The sequence below is a fragment of the Cajanus cajan genome, chromosome 10, assembly GCF_000230855.2.
Source record: "Cajanus cajan strain Asha chromosome 10, NIPB_CcT2T_4, whole genome shotgun sequence".
Taxonomy (NCBI): Eukaryota; Viridiplantae; Streptophyta; class Magnoliopsida; order Fabales; family Fabaceae; genus Cajanus; species Cajanus cajan.
Window position 1 is genome coordinate 24807601 of NC_138526.1, and position 18977 is coordinate 24826577.

The 18977-nt window shown below is 29.5% G+C and overlaps 1 pseudogene across 1 annotated transcript; it reads right to left on the minus strand.

The window, feature by feature from the left end:
* Positions 1-875: 875 nt before the first annotated feature.
* On the minus strand, positions 876-16743 carry LOC109789800 (vicianin hydrolase-like; annotated as a pseudogene). The gene is made up of 13 exons (XR_014430303.1): positions 16508-16743; positions 16078-16147; positions 13080-13138; positions 12077-12176; positions 11668-11739; positions 11500-11587; positions 9492-9744; positions 8833-8948; positions 8476-8690; positions 7077-7108; positions 1874-1976; positions 1479-1587; positions 876-1177 (listed from the first exon to the last, which is right to left on the minus strand). The product of XR_014430303.1 is annotated as a vicianin hydrolase-like (transcript).
* Positions 16744-18977: the final 2234 nt, after the last annotated feature.

The window sequence follows — 18977 nt, forward strand, 5'->3', positions numbered from 1 at the left end:
ATAAATAAAAAATTTTAATATCAACTTATTGTGTATTTTTTTTCATAATTTATTTTCTTTTATTGTAGTGCAATTGTCCTTTTTAATAAAAATTTTAATTTAGTTTGTAAATGATTTGAAAAAAAATTCTAAAAGTTGAATTTCTTAAAGTTTCTTACCATTGAAGTAAATTTCTGTTTGAGTTGCTTAATGCTGACATGACACACTGATGATCACTTTTTTCAGTTTCCAATGCATGAAGCAACTCAAATGAGTTGCTTCCGTTGGAGATGCCCTTAGCTCAGTACAAATAATAATAAAAAATATTGTTATATTTTATAATAATATAATACTTATTACTAAAAATTATTTTTACATATATTATATGTTGATATATCATTAAAAATATAAGTATAAGTTATAATTCTTTTTTTTTATTCATAGTTATTTTAATATTATTATTATTATTATTATTTATTAATGTCACTTTTATAAAATTAATGACTTATTAATTTTTTTTTATTTTTATCCTTAATAATTAATGTGTGTTTACTGAACAATGTGATTATTCATTTTCTAATATACCTATTTCTTCTCCAACTACCTAAAGGGCATAACAGGAAAATAAGTAATAAATATTTTGAAAAACTAAAATATTAATCATTTTCTTAATTTTTGTGTATAACCATAAATGTCAAACAAAAAAAACTGAAGGTAGTAGTAATATACAAAAATTATTGAATCTTATTCAAAATTAACATTAAAATTGTGTACAAGTATATATCAAATAAATTTATAATTATATATATTATATTTAGAATGAAACTTTTTGTGTATCACTTTTGTAAGATTTTTCCTCACAAAATGAACCTTTAGAACTCATGGGCACCATGATATTTTACTTGGTCATTCCATTAGGCATGATTTATTTGATAACAACAATTTATTGATTACATCCGATGCAAGTGATATACGGGAATAAACAACAAAAACACTAGTTATGGCAAAGGAATGAAGGATAATTTTAGATCACTTGAGAAGGAACTTTTTCAGCCAAAAAGCAGAAAACTTGGGGTATCTTCTCATATTGTTCTTGAAATCAACATATATGATGCCAAATCGAACTGTGTAACCAGCATCCCATTCAAAGCTGTCTGAAAATGACCATCCATTGTAGCCCTTCACATTGACACCTTCCCTGCAAAGAAAAGCATAAAACCAAAAATTACCATACCTAAATTATTCATTATCAACCAAATATTTATAACTAAATCCTACTTAAATTCTTTCTTAAAAATAAAAAAGCAAATAGATTAAATACTTTCTATTACGCTCTCATCAAGTCACAAATCATCATACATGATAAGTTTGTTAAGTTTTATAATAACTACTTCAAAAATTATATGAACCATGATTTCGGATTGATTTATTATTTAACATATTTTATACGAACTATATAAGAATTAGACTCAAGGAAGAAACCCATTTGACTTTCTCACTTGATTGCTTGAAGAAGGAATTTAAGATGGCCATCAAGGTATGTAATCCTGATACCATCCTTTCGGGCTTCATTGACTGGTGTTGAGTCATTCCCTGCTTCAGCAATACCTAAAAGAATTTAGAGCCAAAAAATATTAATTTCTGATTTAACTAATCAATTAATTGCAGTTAAGCTAGTGTTTCATAAAAATTATGCTTCACATTTCACACCACTTATTGCATCAGCTACATGATGCACTAAGAAACAAGGTTAGTAGCTTAGTACAGAACATTAGGTTAAATAAGGAATTAACTAATCGGGTTAATTACCAGAAATTTTAAGATAGGATATATCATTGTAATCTTAATGCGATTATTTACTAACCAAAACGAAATTAAATTTAACAGTATTTACCATTTTCAGTGATGTAAATTTTGGGATTCTTGTATTTATCCTTTAGGTGCATCACAATTTGATGTAGTCCCTTCGGATATATATGGAGCCAATCCAAACAAGTCTGCACAAAAATAAAATTTTGTTTCATTAGTAGTAGAAATGCATGTAGACTGCTATTGCATGGTTAATTTATTTCACCAACTGCATATTTTTTGAATTTACTTGGATCATTTATAATCACAATGAAATACCCATTAATGTAATTTTAGATAAATAATATTCACATATTAAGTTCTATTTTAAGAAATTAATCATTTGAAACCATTTTAGATAACTTTTTCCTTACATTAAATATTTTTATATTAAATTTTACTATAAATTTAGTTTTAAAATAAAAACATTGAAACATAAATTACATCACATCAAAATCATTTTTAACCAAGATTAGGAAATACAAATTGTAATTATTATATGGCATGAAGAAAATGGTACATTATCAATTAGTAATTACCAACTAAATTAAATGAAGTAGCATTGGTTTAAATAGTTTGACAGAGATAGAAAACTGAATATTGTATATTCACTTTCATATGTTACATGTGTGAATACCTGAATATATACAGTAAAAAGAGAAGTAGCTGATCCTATAATCATGCTAGTCATTATAGCAATGATTCTACAATAATGACAATTATTGATTACATTAAAGTCTAAAATATGGAATAGCTTAACTATAGGGATTGACTAATTCATATCATGATTCTCATGATCATCCATGATTATAGGATCCGTAATCAAGGGAGATTTATTGATTCTCTAACTTCCCCTCTCAAACTGATAGTGAAGGAGTCACCCCAAGTTTGTCTCTTAATTGATTGAACCTTGTATGTGTCAAGGCTTTGGTGAGGCAGTCAGCGATTTGATCAGCTGATGGAACATAAGCTACAATGACTTTATCTTGCAGTACTTGATCTCTAATGTAATGCACATCTGTTTCAATATGCTTTGTTCGAGCATGCATGACTGGATTTGAAGCTAATGCCTTGGCACTCAAGTTATCACACCATAGTATCGGTTTCCTTGGCTGAGGGAGTTTTAATTCAGTAAGAAGTGAACGAGTCCAGGTTATTTCAGCAGCTAGATCAGCCAAGGCTCTATATTCTGATTTTGTGCTGGACCTTGACACTACTTGCTGCTTTCTTGAGGACCAAGAAACAAGTGTGTCTCCAAGGAAAACACATTGACCTGCCATAGACTTTCGATCATCCACACTAGTGGCCCAATCTGCATCTGAAAAACCTGCTATGTCTAGATAAGCAGAGCATTTAATGTGTAGACAGTAGTGCATAGTGCCTTGGAGGTACCTTAAAATTCTCTTGATACCCTGCCAGTGATCTAAAGTTGGAGAGCTCATGAACTGACTAAGTTTGTTGACAGAGAAAGCAATGTCAGGTCTTGTATTTGTCAAGTACTGCAATGCTCCTATGGCTTGTCTGAACTCGGTTGGATTTTTCAGTTTCTCCCCTTCAATTGTAAACTGCTTGCCAGTGACCATAGGAGTGGGACAGGGTGATGCATTTTCCATCTTAAATTTCCTTAGCAAGTCCTTTATGTACTTGGATTGCTTTAAGTACATACCAGTTGCATCTCTATGAACTTCTATGCCTAAGAAATAATGTAATTGACCAAGATCCTTTAGGGAGAACACAATGTTGAGTTGTTTGACAAAGGCTTCCAGGAATTTGGTGTTGTTCCCTGTCACTATTATATCATCAACATATATTAGAAGAAAAGTGATATGATTTTTACCTCTTAGAGTAAAGAGTGAGGTATCACTTTTTGTGTTCTGAAAACCCCATTTTAGCAAGGCATTTTTGAGGCTGTCAAACCAGGCTCTTGGTGCTTGTTTAAGTCCATAGATTGCCTTAGATAATTTGCAAACATGATTGGGTTTGGTTGGATCTGCAAAGCCTTCTGGTTGATTCATATATACGGTTTGCTTTAGATAACCATTGAGGAAGGCATTATTTATGTCAAGCTGTTTTACTTCCCAATTAAGGTGAACTGCAATTGCAAGGATGATTCTGATTGTGCTGGACTTAACCACAGGGCTGAAGGTTTCTTCGTAGTCTAATCCAGCTGTTTGTTGAAGTCCTTTTGCAACTAATCTGGCTTTTCTCCTTTCAATGGTGCCATCTGCTTTGTACTTGGTTTTGAACACCCACTTGGAGTCAATGATGCTTTCTTGGGCTTGATATGGTACTAAGGTCCAAGTATGATTGAGATTCAGTGCCTGAATTTCCTTGTGCATAGCATCTTTCCACTGTGGACTTTGGAGGGCTTCTTGTGCATTTGTTGGTTCCTTTTCTTCAACACAGTTTTCAGCTAATCCAATATACGGAAGCTTTGGCTTGTGAATACCACTTTTGCTTCTGGTGTGGATCCGACCTTCCTCAGGAAACCCTGTGTTTGTGTCTAATTCAGCAGGTGCCTCAGGAAGACTTGTGTTCGTGTCTAAGTCAGCAGGTTCAGTAACATTCTCCTGAAGCTGTTCATTGGAAGCTTCTGGGTTCCCAAGTGGTTCTGGTTCAATGTGGAAGTCATTGTTAGCAGGAACAATGTCTTCTCTAAGTGATGGACCTGTAACACGCAAAGGAAAAGAACTAAATGGATTCTCAGTTAGTGTTTTTAAAGGAACTCTTGTATTAAGAAAACCATCATGGAACGGGAAGTGATCTTCATTGAAAACAACATGTCTTGAGATGAAGATTCTACCATGAGAATTGACACATTTGTACCCTTTGTGAGAATTACTGTAGCCCAAGAACACACATCTTGTTGTGTGGAACTGCAACTTGTGTTGATTATAAGGCTTGAGACAAGGGTAGCAGGCACATCCAAATGATTTTAAGTAGCTGTAGTCGGGTTCCTTTTTATATAGAACATAATAAGGGCTTTTATTTTGGGTTACTGGTGAGGGTAGCCTGTTTATAATGAAAGTTGCAGTGGAGAATGCTTCCCACCAGTAACTCAGAGGCATTTTAGCTTGTGCCAACAGTGTCAACCCAAGTTCTGCAATGTGTCTGTGTTTTCTTTCAGCTCTGCCATTCTGTTGTGATGTATATGGACATGACATTCTGAATTGTATCCCTGTTTCTATAGCATGCTTCTGAACAACTTTATATTCACCACCACCATCACACTGAATTGTTTTAATCCTTTTGTTGAACTGATTTTCTACCATATTTTTGAACTGGATAAAGACATGAGCAGTATCTGATTTTTGTTTTAAAGGATAAATCCATGTAAACCTAGTGAAATCATCAATGAAATGGACATAGTATTTAAAACCAGATGATGATATTATTGGTGCAGGACCCCATACATCAGTGTGGATTAATTCAAGGATATCCTGAGCATAAGAGGAAGAGGATTTAAAAGGTAAAAAATTCAGCTTGCCATACTGACAAGCCTCACAGAAGCTAAGATTATCACTAGGTGATAATTTTACATTATAGTCTTTTAAGACCTTGTCTAAGATCTTATTATTAGGGTGTCCAAGTTTCCTATGCCAGCTTTCTTTGACAGATACAAAAACACATGGGTCTTTTTCTTTTTCTGAGAGTTGATACAATCCATTCTTAAGTTTCCCTTTTAGAAGTACCTTCCCTGTCAGCTTGTCCTTCACAAAGCAAAAATTTGCATCAAACTCAATAAGAATATGATTATCAGCAGCTAGTTTGGACACACTCAATAGGTTTTTGGTAATATTTGGCACATATAAAACATCATGTAAGTTGATAGAATTAAGTTTTGAGGAACCAGTTCCAGCAATTTGTAACCTTTCACCATTTCCAACAACTAGAGAAGTCTTACCATGATGTTCAGTTAGATCACCAATCTTGTCTGTTTGGTGTGAGACATGGTTGCTTGCACCACTATCAAAGTACCAGTCATAGTCTCGAGCAGAGTTTTGAGAAGCTAGGAAGGCATTGGGAGGTCCTTGTTTTTCATTGTCTGTTGAATTATTAGAGTTTGAGTAGGCTTTGTCAAACCTGTAGTAGCAGTACATTGCTGTATGTCCCATCTTGTTGCAGACCTGGCATGTAGGCTTAGATGGTCTACCTCTTCCTCTGCCTCCTCTCCAACTTCTGAAGTTGGAACCTCTCCAGGTGTTGTTTGTGTTGAACCTATTGCCCCTGTGATCAGCTTTGGTAACCACATTTGCTGTTGCATTGAGGTTTAGGTTGGTGAGGCTGTTTAGTTGCTCAATTCTATTTTCAAAGGTCAACAATTGAGCCTGTAGATCAACCCAAGTGAGTGTAGTTTGATCAGATAATTTGACAACTATTGGATTATATTCAGAATCCAAACCATTCAGAGTTTGAATGAGTAGATCAGAATTTGAGATTTCATGTCCTGCAAGTTTGAGTTTATCAGCCAGATTCTTCATTTTGGACATATAATCTTCCATTTTCATGTCTCCTTTTCTGGTGCTATGGAACTCAGATTTAAGGTAAGTAACTCGTGACCTTGTGTGAGCACCAGCTAGACTTTGAGCTTCATCCCAAAGTTGTTTTGAGGTTTCACAGTGTAATAACTGTGTTGCCATGTCAGCAGTCATTGAATTCATTAACCAACCAAGGAGTTGTTGATCACTTGCTTGCCAGTCTTCAAAATCAGGATTGGTCTTTCTGATTGAATCTGCAGCAAGGATGAATTCTTCAGGGCACTCCTTTTTCCCTAACATGTAACCATCGAGCCTGGCACCTCTGATGATAGGTAATACCAGTGATTTCCATAGGGGAAAGTTGTCTCTGTCCAGCTTGACAGATACAGTGGATGGAAGGCCATTTTTGGGGTTGGAATTGGCAGCGGATGACATGGTTTGTTTTTCGGATCAAGAGCCTTCAAGGCGTAAAAGCTCTGATACCAAGATAGAAAACTGAATATTGTATATTCACTTTCATATGTTACATGTGTGAATACCTGAATATATACAGTAAAAAGAGAAGTAGCTGATCCTATAATCATGCTAGTCATTATAGCAATGATTCTACAATAATGACAATTATTGATTACATTAAAGTCTAAAATATGGAATAGCTTAACTATAGGGATTGACTAATTCATATCATGATTCTCATGATCATCCATGATTATAGGATCCGTAATCAAGGGAGATTTATTGATTCTCTAACTGACAGAAAATATACTATACCGGGGTGCCAATAGCTACACCTTTCTTTTCCACTGTGATCAAGAGAAAATTGTTGCTTGTGTTTGTCAGTTGAATGCTAGGGCTAAACGAACATTGTGGTGCAATTTTAGAAACTTATTATTAAAATAGGGCTGTTTTGAAACATTTTACATCTTTGGGGCTGTTTTATTGGGTGTCGCTATGGGCCATAGCGCCACCCATGACACGTGACTTTTTTTTTTTTGGCTTGGGTGGGCTGGATCAGTGTCGCTATAGGCTGGCCCACCACAGCTGATGGACTTAAAAAAATTATGTAGTCCATAACGACACTGAGTAAAGAAAAAAATAAAAAAAAGGAAAATAATAATAATGTAAAATAAATATAATAAAGTGAACTATTTATTATATAATTATAAAAATAAAATTAAGTTTTATAAAAACGTAATTTTAAAATAAATAAAATGTATTTTTGTAACAGGCACTGTGGCCCAGAACGCCAAAGAGAAGCTATAGGCCACAGCGCCCCAAATTTTTTTTTTTTAAAAGTAAATATTATTATTAAACTAAACGTAAAACAAATACAAAATATTTAATAAAATAAATTTAAAAAAAAAATAAAGAACCCACGTCCCAAACTTACCGGAAGAAGAACCAAATGAAAGTGAAAAGAGTGGGAGGAGGGACACGTGGCAACCACGCCCAGCACACGCTTTGGGCCCTACCGCTCTTTTACCTGTTATTTTTTTATAAATTTGTAAAAAAAAATTAAATTTTAAAAATATAAGATATATTTTAAAAATATTAGATATATTTTTAACACAGGCGTTGTGGCCCATAGCGTCTGAGTGGAGCTATGGGCCATAGCGCCCCAAATAATTTTTTTTTGTTTTTTAATTATTTTTTATATTTTATTACTTATTTTTTAAAATTAACATTTTTTTTTATTTCAATCTTTTTTTCCCTTTTACCCGTTATTTTTTTATAAATTTGTAAAAAAAATTTTAAATTTTAAAAATATAAGATATATTTTAAAAATATTAGATATATTTTTAACATAGGCGCTGTGGCCTATAGCGCCTGAGTAGAGCTATGGGCTATAGCGCCCCAAATAATTTTTTTTTTCTTCGTTTTTAGCCGATTTGAGTCGCTATAGGCTATAACGACTCTTTGAAGCTCTCCACCAGCTGCAGCGACTCTACCAATATGGCGTTCATGGCTTATATATTCAGACCCAAAAATGCCATGTGTCATGGATGTCGCTATGGGCCAATAAAAGAACCCCAAAAGTGTAAAAATGTTTCAAAACAACCCCATTTTAGTAATAAGTTTCTAAAATTACACTAAAATAGTCGTTTAACAGAATGCTAGAAAACAGCAAAAGAAAATAATTACTATAGTCAATTTTGGCATATGTACTTACTAGTGAGGGCGACTTGCATATCTGTGTAGAAGGTCTTGTTGGCACTGACAGGTTTAGCAGGTTCTGCATAATATGCAGTGTAATAATTCACACCAAGAAAATCAATGGACCTTTTGAGTCTTTCAGATTCATCTTTTGTGAATTTGGGGAGTCTAGCACCCACTAAAGATCTCATACTCTCTGGATAATCATCATATATAACCGGGTGATTATACCTGAAAAAGAAAATTGAATTTATACAATTAGAACGTTTATAATTAATATTTATCTTAATAAACTAGATCATCAATGTTCAATTTACATAGATTTTCTCACTTTTTTTGTTTTTTTTTTTTTTTTTATGAGAAACACACATACCAACCAAAGAAGAAGTCCAGAGCTCGATTTGCAGCCTTGTAATCCGCAACACTCTTAGATTTAGGCAAAAAGTAGTGAGTCGGATTGGTGATCCCAATTTGTCCTTTTTGATGAGCCTAATAAATTGTTAGTTACATCACTTGGTGTTTTATGCAAAATTGTGATAATTTAAAGGAAAAATTATCCAAAAAAATGTCTTAATTATAATAGTTTTCACGTATATATTATGATAAATATTATATATAATAATATTCAAAAGTGAGATATAATATACGTAAATATTAACTTATTTGACATATAATTACACAAATTTTAGTGTTAATTTTAAATAAAATTTAATATATATAATAATATATTGGATCACTATAATCTTTACATACTTTTTTTTTTTACAATATATTAACATATAGTGTAAACAAAAGTAATTTTTAGTGATAAATTAATATCATGTCACTATATTATTGCATGACAATTTTTCTAAGTGATGTGAGGGCAAAATTTGCAATATTATATAAATTGAGAAGTAAAATCTAAGAAAAAGGACAATAAAATTCCCAAGATTTTGAAACTTAGAAAATAAAAATTGTCACTAAACCTAATTAAAATATTTGAAGATGGTGGCTGGAATATTGTTTTTAGACAATGTTTTTTAATTGAACCTGATATTTTGTCTTGTACAATGTGGCTGCTGCCTCATGAGCAAGTAACAAGTAGTGGCCAACAATGTAGGGTTCAGTGGCTGAGTCACCAAAACTGCAATTTCCAGCATACTTAGAACGTCTACCTGGTGCAAAGGAGTCACCATTGTAGCCATTGAGACTAAATGATAAGGGTTCATTCAGAGTCACCCAATGTTTCACTCGGTCTCCAAAGGTATTGAAGCAGAAGTCAGCATAGTCACGAAAATCCACCCTAGTTATCCATAACAAGCAAAGTTAATTAATTGATACTAATTAATATATTAGCTAATTAATTATGAGTGCAAGAGAAATTTTCCACTTATAAACAACTTTTTCTACCTATTATTTTAGTTAAAACTAGTATTTTAGTAGTGTGTTTTATAGGTTAGATGTTTATTATACATAACTAAACTTTATAATAAATTATTTATATAAATAAATACTATATTTAAATATATAAATTATATTTTTATTTAAGATAAATAATTTATATTGTAACATAAAATTATTTTTAATTATTGATAATTTATTTTAAAAATTTAATCTTAATTCATGAATAAATATAATAAATAAAAAACTAAATTACATAAGAAGTAAAAAGAATCCCTAAATTTACTTATATAAAAGAACATTTTCTAAAAACGTTTTTATATAAAATTTGCGTTTAATATATAGAAATTTAATTTTAATTCATATATGATAAATAACAATTAAATTAAATAAAAAGTTAAAAAAAAAATTATCTAAGAACATTCTTTTTAAAGAGGCTCCAACATTGATTTTAACATCATGCACCACTTTTAGAATTTTTATTAACTTTTACGTTCAGTATTCTTATTAACTTCCACGCGTTGAACATTATTTTTAAAGAGGTTCCGACATTGATTCCAATATTTGGCAAATCATCTTTCAATTCTTTTAATTTTGTTGAAAGTGACTTTTGCAAAGGGAGCTTAGTTGGTCCTACTATTCTCAAATGCTTAACTCTCTCTACAATTAGGTTCTCTTATTTTCTCTACATTTTAACTTTTTCATTTAATTATGCACCAATTTATGTATATTTTAATCATGAATTTGGTGCAATGTTCACCAACACCATCACATCATCTAAATCAATTTCCTAACAATTTTTCAATTTCTACTTTATCATGGAGGTAATATAAACCATAAATTAAAATTACCATTTAATTGAACGTGACTTTCTTATGTTTTCTTTTATGTTAACTAAAATATAATAACAAAATGAACATTTGTTTTCTTCCATCTTCCATAAATAGTAGGGAAGTTAGAAATGTCTTGAAGTACAATTATTAATTGTTTGGTCCCGTTATTAGCGAAAATTTATGATTATCTTTGTACATAATAATATATATATATATATATATATATATATATATATATATATATATGTATGTATGTATTTATTTTAACTTTTTAATGTGTGTTTACAATTATCATTATCTAGCATGTAACATTTTAGATATATTTTAAACATTTCAGTTGTAAGAAAAAACTATATTATAGTATTATCATAATTAAATTGTAGTATGACTGAAAAAAATAATGACATAAATAAAAAATCATTGATAAAAATTATTATTTTTTACAATATTATACTACTATAATATGCCATTCATCAATACATAATAAGAGAAATAATTATAAATATCAGTTTTGGTATTAAAAAATACATTATTTATATCAATAACAAATTATCTTGATAGATTGATAATTATTTTTTAAATAAAATACATATAGTAATACGAAGTATTTCAACTTTTCTAGCTAATAATAAAAATAATAACAACTTAAGTCATTATAGGTATATATTAAAATCTATTATTAGACTATAATCTCACATCTTAACAAATTTCATTTGGTGAAATTCCATTTGTAATTTGACAATTCTTAATGAATCTTAATGATAAATGTAAAAAAAGTTAAAAATAAAAGTACTTTATTCATTCTTTTCATGAGTGTAACTTACACTACTTTTGGACTACGAAATCCCCCATACTCATCTTCAAGATCTTGTGGGAAGTCCCAATGGAAAAGAGTGACAAAAGGTATTAAGCCTGCCCCAAAATAAGGCAAAACGAGTTAGCAAGGGGAATTTGTAGAAAGAATGAACAAATAGGTATTGGGAGATGTTTACCATTTGATATGACCTCATTGATGAGATTGTTGTAGAATTTAACCCCCATGGGATTAATAGCTCCTTTGCCCTCTACAGGAAATAATTCAAAATTTTGAAATCACTTTCCACCACACTTTCCCCATTACGTTACATTATTCTTTTTCTTCCCCTTTTTCTTTCTAGTACACATTAATTTAACATGAAATGGACCGTTAAGAATAGTTTTGTCCTAGAGTTATATAATGAGTTAATCATTTATATATTGCTAGTATAAAGTTTTTTTATACTGACAATCAATTATATATCTTTTAATTATGTCATGTCACTGTTAAAAGTAAATGTATTTATAGTGACATGATACAATTAAAAGATATAATTGGTTGCTGGTGTAAAATTTTTTTACACTGACAATGTATAGGTGATTAACTCTAATATAATTGTATCTTATTGGGGAAAATTCTTGTCCAAGAGATGGAGAATCTGAAGGAGTCCAGTCCAATTTCTTTCACCATTAATTTCATGTCACTCTACAACATTGCACTGACAGTTCATTAATTCTCTAATTCAATGTATATTAATTAGTAATTGGTATGCACTCAAGTCATTTTACCTTACAACTATGACTAAAACACTAGTGAAAAATTAGTATATTACGTCACCTCTTTAACATCGGACACACTAAAATCCGACGTAAAAAAGATGCGGTGGTATTTTTGTAATTTTCGCGAACTTTTTTACGTTGGACCTGGTAGGGTTCGACGTAAAATGTCAAATCTACGTTGGATGTATGTTGTGTCTGACGTAGATTTGACATTTTACGTCAGACCCAACCAGGTTCAAAGTAAAAAAAGGACGCGAAATTGAATAAGAGAGTGCGAGACACACCGGGCGCATTCACTCTTCATTACTTTTCGTTTTTTTTCTCTGTAAACCCTCTCCCTCTCCTTTGTTACTGAATCATTTTTTTGTCTTTTGCAGAGTAGGGTGAACTCTTTGTTACTCATTCGCACACTGTTGCAGCTCATCAAGTATGAATCAAGGTTTCGTTAACACCTTTTTGCTTCGCATTGCTATTGTGGCTATCTGTTCTATTCGGTTTTTTGGTTGTTCTATTTGTATTGGTTGTTCTATTTGTATAGGTCGTTGGCCTTTTCTTTTGGGTTACTTTACAAAGTAGAACGGTCCGTTCTCCAAGCAGAACGGCCCGTTCTGCAAGCACTCGTTATGTTTTTTTATTATTTTTTTACTACTTTTTTACGTCGGACCTTGGTAATGTCCAACGTAAATTTACGTCGATTTTACAGGGCCGACAAAGATTTACGTCTCCCACATTAACGTCGGTATTTTTTTCGATGTAAAAAACTCAAAATAATCGACGTGGAATACCCCTTTTGTACTATATTGGTGAAATTTAAGGGTAGGTGGTGTACCTTGTAGTGATGATATAAACCAGCTCCTAGGTCACCACTGCTATGATCCCGAATCTTTTCTGTTCACACAGGAGAAAAACAATATTACGAAAGGACCTTGACACTTCAATTTAATCCGCTTTAATTTAAGGTTAAATTATGCAATTTTTTGCTACAGACCAATGTTTTAATAAATACAGATAGATATTGAATCGATAACTATGTTATTTTTTTTTTAATAATTATATTATTAATATAAAATATTTATTAATTTTATTGATAATTTTTTTTATAGTTATGCTATTGATATAAAATATTTATTAACTTTATTGATAATTAATTTTTATTAAAAATTTTGACCGATTATTGTTAGTACAGTCTCTTCTTCTAACCACTTTTTTAATGCATAATATTCAAATTTAAAATTTTATTTGAGTGGATTAAGTGCAGTACCATTTACATCAATAACTTGTTGGTAAATGTTGATTTATGGTTTCATGATTCTATTATGGTACTTGAATAAACAATAATTATATATAATAAATAATATATAAATTAATATAAATATATATATATATATATATATATATATATATATATATAAATAAGTAAAATAAAATAAAATGTTTTATATAATAAAATAATTACATTTTTGAAACAATTTTTTTTCGTGAGTTTTAAGATTGGGGGAAAAAGAAAATCTTCACTCATATAGTCTTAACTTATATTTTACCTATACATTAGAAATGTTAAAAATGTTGATTATATTTAACTAAAATTTATAATAAAAAATATATAAATAAATTTTATATTTAAATAAATTATATTTTAAATTTATAATAAATAATTTGTATTGTGATGCAATACTATTTGTAATTATTAATAATTTAATTTTGAATTAAATATGACAAATAAAAATTAAAATAAATAATATAAGATGTTAAAATGTTCTCTAAAAATATTTTTATTAAAAAAATACTTAAAAATATTCTTGGTAATTTTTTTTTTCTGAAAATGCTTTATGAGATAACAATTTGTATTTAATATATTCCTGTTGATTGGTGAACACATTACTACTTTTATTCACATATATATAAAACTTTTCCACCTAATTTATACTCTTTAAAGAAAATTGATTTATCAATACAAAAAATAATTAGAAAAATATCTATAAAAGAGACAACTAATAAAAGTAAAAAAGAAAAGTTTTATGGAAAAAAGCAAGATAATATTAAAATAAAAGATAAAAAAATTGTAGTATTTCATCTCAGCTATCTATTTACTATCTATTTATTTTAATATATATATATATATAGAGAGAGTACTTAACCTCACATATAAGAGGATTAGAATATGTAAATATTTTTGGTCTCCACTTTTTAGTGGATCATTATACCCCTCATATGTAAAATAAATCTTTTTATATATCATATCTAAATAACTATCTATAATTTTCTAATACTTTTTTTTTATCCTCCGACATAAATAACGTTTTTATCTCTACATCTTTAAATGCACTTAATTTTTATTTCTCTTTAAATACTCTCATAAGTCTTATATGATAACATGAAAAATATAAATAAATAAAAATAAAAACTCGAACAAACAATATATTAAGACTAGATATTTTTTTTTTTGGTTCGTCCCTAGAGTATTAACCGCCGACAGCAGTGACTAATCTCCTCGCTACGTTGGAGGCACCTCAAAGGGTAGGATAGCTGGCCCCAAGATTTAACGCGGCTGCATACACAAGACAGGATTCGAACCTCTGATCTTGCTTAAGACTAGATATTTGATAGTGGGTAATATCATTTGATATATATTATTATAGTCTTATATATGATTTGTGGACTCTATAATAGATTTACTTTTCTTTTTCTTAAAACTCGACTTTAAATTGTTAAAATAGAAGTATTCTTTTTTTTATAATCAGAATATATGTTAGCCAAAAGTAAAATTTCATTATTTGAGCTACCAAAATTTATTTATGTGTTTAAGAGTTTGATATATAAATGCATATATTAGAAAATATTTGTTGAGAGAAGCTAATTTTAAAAATGAATCTTTAACTTTTGATTAGGAGGTATTAGGTCTAATCTTGTATTTTTTGGTATCTTGGACGAAGTGAAAAAATATGTCCTTATAATTATTTAAATATTATTTATCATCCTAATTCTCAAATTTAAAAGTGTAAAATACAAAAAATTAAATATACAAATGCTAAAAAATGACTCAACATTATGTTTATATTGGATTATGAGTTATCTTTAAAGATCATTATACATTGAAAAAATAGATAAATAATGGTAATACATCACTTAAAAGTTCATGATAGAGAGAGATGGATGGTTCATGTTTATAATTTGATTCAAAATTTTAGGAAATAAATAGGTCACTACTAAAAAAATAGAAAGAAAATTAAAAAAATTAGAAATAAAGAAAAAAAAAGTAATTAAGTTAAAAGTAATCCTTATTAATGATTTTATATTAACATCTATGAAAATTCTCACCGATACTGATTTATTTTCTAAAATTATGGTTAGATTTTCATTAATTAATAAAAAATAATTATTAATTAATTATTTACAAATAATTTTTTTATAACTTGTTCATAATTAATTTATTTTCTCAAATACTTTTTTCATATAACTTAATTATGTAAATTTTTATTTTTATATATTATATAGACTATATATATATATATATATATATATATATATATATATATATATATTGTATTAGTCCATTAATGAGGCAATAGATATTGACCCCACTGGTGGTTAGGGCCACCAGCCGAACTTATGAGCACCACTAGACAACTTGATTCACTTAACAGTCATTTTAATTGAATTGACTGACCATAAATATTTTTGGCCATAAAATATAATAAAATATTTCTTACCAAGAAATCATTACAAAAATACAAACACACTGTTTGGTAAAAACAAAATAGAAAAAAGCAAATGAAAAAAATGTTGTTCATATGAACGAGGAGAGACTGATAAAGATAAAGGCTAACCCGGATGCTGATTGGTGAAGGTGTCCCATATACATGCTCCTCTGCCATCTACATTTGGAGCTCCTTCTACCTATGTATAATGTATTTAACAAACAAAGGAAACATTAGATCAATAATGTTCACTTCCAATTCAACAAGTTCAAAGACCACAAAACATTTTTTATTTATAATTTTTTATACCAAGGTGTAATTCCTTCTCATCAGATCGGTTTCTATATAGATAAAATAGTACTTTCAGTTAATTATAACTATATATCAAAGTCGAGGATCGAACTTTTATCAAACTTCAACTCTTGATTAAAGAACACAAATGACGAACTTAATAGTACATCTAACCTTTGAAAACTGACCTTAATTGTACGACCAGTGAATAAATTAATGAAAAGAGAAATACTGTGTATGGAATGCATTGTTATTTGGTTATAAGAACCTGGTAGGCAGAAGAACCTAATCCAAACACAAAATCTGAAGGGAAAAGGCTCCTATTGAATGGTGAAACATAGTGGGTTGGCTCCACGCTTGGAGCTGCACTTCCTGTGTCACTCATGACCAAAAGGGTGGCAAGAAACAGAAGAGAAAGAATCAGAGAAGGACTTTTAGTTTTCACATGTTTCTGGTTTGATGCCTAAAACCATTCTCCAAATGCATCAATTTAAAGAAAAATGGGTTGGATATTTTTGTTTTGTTTTGTTTTTTATGACAGGAATATGACGGATATAATTGGTGGATACTATTTTTCTTTAAATATAAATTAATGAGGATAGAGATTTTCGGAAATGTAGCATTATTGTGCAACTTCACTAACTTTTTAGTTTTTATTTTATTTTATTTTTTATTTGGAAGTTTAATTGTGGAAATCATTTTATGTAGGTGTTATTTTGTTTTTTTTTTATTATCTTTAATATAGTTACAAAGATAATAACATTTTTTTCTATTTTATAGATAAATATTATTTTATAAATTTTTTATTGCAGAGAGATATTACGTTTTTTTTTTAAATTGATCATCAATTTTTTTAATTATTTTTTTTCCTTTAATAACGACCATAGAGAAAAAAGACACTTGTCTCCATAGATTTATTCAATGAATAAATAAATAAAAATATAGATAAAAGGAATTTGATAATAGTTTGGAAGAATAATAATATGGGAGTAGAGAGAACTTCAAAGTTGATTTGAGTAGTTAAAATAATAATTTTTGGTTATAAAGTGTGTTTGTAGAAGAGAGAGAAAATAATGAAAAAAAAGAAGATAAAAGAATAAATGTTATATATGTATTTTTATTCAAGGGTATATCGGTTTTAAAAAATGTACAAATTAAAATTATTTATTAAAAGTGAATCAAATGAATTTACTACCTTTGGATCTATGAGCTAGTGGATCCAATGCAAGAGAAATTATAGGGAATATTGCACAAGTATTTTAATTTGGTAAACTTACAAATGATGTATTTATGTAATTGCAAGGAAAAAGAGAACGTAGAAGAGAGAGTTAAATAGTATCAAATTTTTTTTTTCCAACTCGAACAACTTAATAGAAGAAAGTAACAATTTTAAAGAAGCACAAAAACATAGAGAAATCAAGGAGAGAAAGATCTACATAGTTGTTTTTATATTGATTCATTCCCACCACTAAATTACATCCAATTCTTAATTAATAGATCAAATTTCACTAAAATAAGTTTATTTGCTATAATGACTTGACAGATTTCTGCACTTTACAATTCAACATTTAGTAGTAGAAAACATAAATTTAATTATCTAGGATTATCATGCAAACAATTCCTAGATATACATGCAACAATATATATTTATGTATAAAACTCATCTATTGAAATCATAAATATAAACCCCTCTGTGGAACTATAAGAGAAAACTATACATATACAAAATCCAAAATGAAAACACAAATTCTAGGTTGTCAGTCAATCAACTACTATACATAACTATCTCAAAACGACCAAATCAAACATCACCATCTCCAACATGACCCTTAAGATTTGGCTCACCTTCCAGTCTAACCTTGCCTACTCTTATAATAATATTATCACTGCAATCCATCAACAAGAAAAATAAAATGGTAAGCTTGACATCAAGAAATCAACGTATAATCTGTAAAAGTGTTTCACCAACTATATTAACAACTTAATCCAGTACAACAATAGTAACTCAACAACTTTCACTTAGCATAAAACATGTTTAACTACTAAATCAACACCACAACTAAGCAACATGTCAACTTGCACCACGATACAAGTCATCAAAATTTCAACTTAAACAATACTACAACATATCAACGTAACAACAAAATGCGTCGTTATGTATTTTAACTAAGAGATCTCTTACAATGAAATGAGTAGTCTAAGTGGTTTGACCCTATCGAGCCAACTTAATAATGCAATTTTTTTGGGTTTGCAAGATCAACAAAAAATATGGATATTGATCCACAACACCACATAATTTCTCAAATTTGGTCACTTAAACTAGGAAAGTTATTATTCCTGTCAGGAATAAAATAACTTGATTGTAAGTCTACCATAACCTTAACATGCATAACTAAGCTTATATGGAATTAGTTCATCGACTATACCTCCAAATATTGCTCCCTTTATTTGGTCTATGGAGAAAAGAGAGACACTAGAAGGAGGGAGGTTGAATAATATCACTCAAAAACTCACTTTTCGTGAAATAATGAGGTAATAATGTTACGGTAAGTAGTGCAAACGAAAAGGTAAATAGTACGAACATAGTGTTTTTATACTGATTCATCTCAACCTCCAAGACTACATCTAGTTCTTGATTCAACCAGATCAAGTTCTATTATCTTATTGTAAATGATAAAGATTTAATACATATTTTTTTATGACTAAGAGTTTATCTTATTCATTAACAAAGTTGTCTT